Source organism: Dipodomys merriami, unplaced genomic scaffold (assembly GCF_024711535.1).
Source record: "Dipodomys merriami isolate MVZ:Mamm:240054 unplaced genomic scaffold, mDipMer1.0.p SCAF_982, whole genome shotgun sequence".
NCBI classification, from domain to species: domain Eukaryota; kingdom Metazoa; phylum Chordata; class Mammalia; order Rodentia; family Heteromyidae; genus Dipodomys; species Dipodomys merriami.
In genome coordinates, this window is record NW_027206604.1 from 257,337 (window position 1) to 261,059 (window position 3,723).

The following is a 3,723-nucleotide window of genomic DNA, read 5'->3' on the forward strand; positions in this document are numbered from 1 at the left end:
ACATTAAATTTTTTATTTCCCAATAGAGTCAGCATCAATAAATATACGAAATATACTAAATATACTATACATCAATAAATACACTAAAACTCCTTTTGCATTAAGACTGGATCTACCAGTCATTAGGCCAAATATTCCTTCAGGTAAAGGTCCACAAATTCTGGTAGGAATTTTTTGTGGCTTATCATCACCTTTCAAAATAAAATCTTTTAAGGCTGGTATGTCCACTGCGGCGCTGTGGGCTGTGGCAGGGACAAGGGAAAAGATGATTGGCTGCCCTCGCTTATTAATCTTGGGCCCCAGGGCTGGCCCGATGGAGAGTTTTCTTGCATAGGGTAAACATCTTTTATAGGAATTCCATTATTGTCTATTTTTGATCTACAGTCCCTTGCCCAGTGCTTCCCTTTTTTACGTTTAGGGCAAATTCCCGGTCCTCCCTTGTTAACATCAGTAGCCTTTTAAATTTTTTTCTTTATATGTCCCATTTGACCATATCCAAAACACTTTAGATTACAGGATTTTGTTTGCAAAGCATGCTAGGTAGTGGCCATAGCTTCAACAAACTCCTGTATACGCCTGGATTCAGATGTAATGTCTTTGCAGGCCCTTAAATATGTAGTCACATCCCCAGATTCTTTAATAGGCAATAGGGCTCATCTACAGTCCTTCTTAGCATTCTCATAAGCCAACATGTGCAGCAGATGTTGCCCTGCAGCCTCTCCCACAACAGTACATTCCAAGGTCAATTTCAATCGTGATAAAAATTCAACATAGGGTTTATTAGGTTTTTGAATTACTTTAGTCCAAAGCCATAATGCTCTCCTTCTGATCGAATCCTTTCCCATGCCTCAATACCTATGTCTCTTAACTCCTCATGGATCTCTTCAGGAGAGTTCACTTGCATATGAACATCTGCAGGCGTGGATTATTGCTCTGTGCATTTTGTCTAGCCCTTTTTGTACATAACTCAATAAACCACATTTGCCATTGTAGGTATTTCAGTTTCTTAAACAAGGCTCTACAAAGCATCTTCCAATCCTCTGGAACAAAATTATTGTAATGTCAGGCAAGCCCATTATACAATTTCTTAACATAATGAGACTGAGGACTGCTAGGTTTTTAAAAAGAGGTAGCCGAGTAAGAACAGCACCACACACGTGATATTCAGGTAAGGGGTAGGTTTATTCAGTAGACCTGCTGGGTCCAGGAAAGGTTAGCACTCCATGTGTCTGGGAAAGGCCTAGGAAAGGGAGAGCTGGGAAAGAGAAAAGAAAGAGAGAGAAGGGAGAGAGCTAGAAAAGAGCTACGAGAGAGCAGAGAGCTAGAAAAGAGCAGCAAAAGAGCAGAGAGAGAGAGAGCAGAGAGCTAGAAAAGAACAGTGAGAAAGCAGAGAGCTAGAAAAGAACATTAAGAGAGCTAGAAAAGAGCAGAGAGCATAGAGAGCTAGAAAAGAGCAGCAAGAGAGTGCCTCTGGGCCTGGGCCAGGCCTTATCTAGGGTAGGGGCAGAGAAAGGTGTGGCCACATCAAATTCAGATGTGACCGCAGGGGATGCAGATGTGACCTCTTCCAGGTGTCCCAGTTGCCTAGGTAACGCAGGTACTGGATGGAGACTTTGCTGTGAGGAGAGTGGAGTCTGCTTGCCATCCTGGATCAGACCTTACATTCTAGCCTTTTAATAATCATAAAATAGGGCATGGATTCTCTCTGGCTACTTCCTGCTGACAAGGAGGCATCAACAATAGGGATAAAAAGCTGGAATTTGGTCCCCTCCCAGAGAAGGCAGTGAGCAGCAGCTGTCCCTTGGTGGCGTGAGTCCTTAGATGAAGTCTGGAGAAGTCTCATGATCATTGAGGGGCTGGAAAAAAATACTAGAGAGCAAATAAATGTCAAGAGGAATGACTTGGGGCTGAAAATGTTGTAGAAATGTCCCTAGCTACTTCTGACATCTGGTGACTAGGTAGCGAAGTCAGGTGACAAAGGAAAGAATATAAATTCCTGTTCCATTAATAGGTAGACAGGTATAGACATTGGATGTGCAGGCTTCTTACTTCCCCTGACCTCCCGGCTCTGGTTAATTTTGAAAGGGCAAGAACAAAGTACCTGATGTGACATCTCCTCTTACTCCTCTCCATGTTCCCTTGTTCCCCAGACTGGCTGAGTCTAGGTGCTCATTGCTGGGATGGCTTGTCCCAGTTGGTATTCAAGGAGGTTTGAACTCAAGGCCTGGCCACAGTCCCTGAGCACTTCTGCTCAATGATACTGCTCTACCACTTTGAGTTACAATTGCTATTTTTTGGCTGCTTAGAGATAGTCTTGAGCCATGCTTCCAGCTGTGCTCTTTGCAGGTTATTTGGGAGATGGAGTCTTAGGGTTTTTTCAGCCCGGGCTGCCTTTGAACTGCAATCTTTGCCACAAAAGCCCTTTATTATTTCCAATTAAAGCAACAAGGAGATCAAGTAGAATAAGTAGAGCTTACCTGGTTCTTATCAAGAATTGACCGACAAATATTCTGAAATGACAAAACTCATTAGATGTCATGAGAATTTCAGCACAGATATGCCAAGTATTTTAGAACCATGTAGTCAGTAGAATACACAACGCAAAGCAAAAAGGCTTATCAAGAATTGCCAACAAATATTCTGAAATGACAAAACTCATTTGATGTGATGAGAATTTTAGCACAGATATGCCCAGTATTTTAGAACCATGTAGTCAGTAGAATACAGAACACAAAACAAAAAAGGCAAAACTCAAAACCTAAAATTTTGACAACAATGTTTAGACCTATTTGCTAACAAAGCACATCACATGTTTGGGCCTCAGTTACCATGGCCTGTGAAAAGAGCCAATTGTTAGCAAGGCACCTTAGAATAGCCGGATGGAGTAGTAAGTTTGGTGGAAGGTTAAGGGTCAGATGGGGCCAAACCCTTAAGCCACCATGTGGCCACGATGGCGAACTCAAGATGGCGAATTTCTGAAAAAAAAAAAAAGGCAAAGACAATTTGAACAAATAGACCAAGACTACAATTGGCTAGCCTTTGAGAGAGAACCTAGAGGGGGTCCCTGGGACCCAGCCAGCGTTGCACTCTTCAGGGCACAAGCCAAAATGTAGAAAAAAGAAAGGGAGAGATAGGGAAAGTTGGCCATGAATGGCAGAGAGAGAGCAAAGAGAGCCCGAAAACAAACAGAATTCTGACCATTTACCATTGCAGTAGCAAAAACTGTCTACATCTGAGAATGGCATAAAAATGAGGTGCTCTGATTTTCCAGGGAGTGCAGGAGACATTTCAAAGGGGTTTCATGGCTCAGACATGATTCGCAGCACCCTATTAAATGAGTAGGAGAGAGTCAGTCTGGTGAGTGAAGGAGAGCTGACCAGGCAGAAGCTGCGTCCCGACTTCCCCCAGAGCCCTCTAGAGAGAGCAACAGAGAACCATAGAGTAGCGTCACTCACCAGAGTAGAGAAGTGGTGTGGACGTGGATGTGAAGGCGAGCAATGGTATCGATGCACTGTGTCTGCAACAGACAGATGGGTTCGCAAAAGGCCATCAGAACTGTGGGTATTCCTCAGAGCAAAAAGGTAAAAAAAAAAAAAGAAAGAAAAAAGAAAAAAAAGGGAAAAAAATCCTGAGAGAAATCCCAGCTATCCTGACTTTAAGCCCTTTATCTGAGTCACGGCACCATTTATGTTAGGTTTTTAAAAAGCGGTAGCCGAGTAAGAT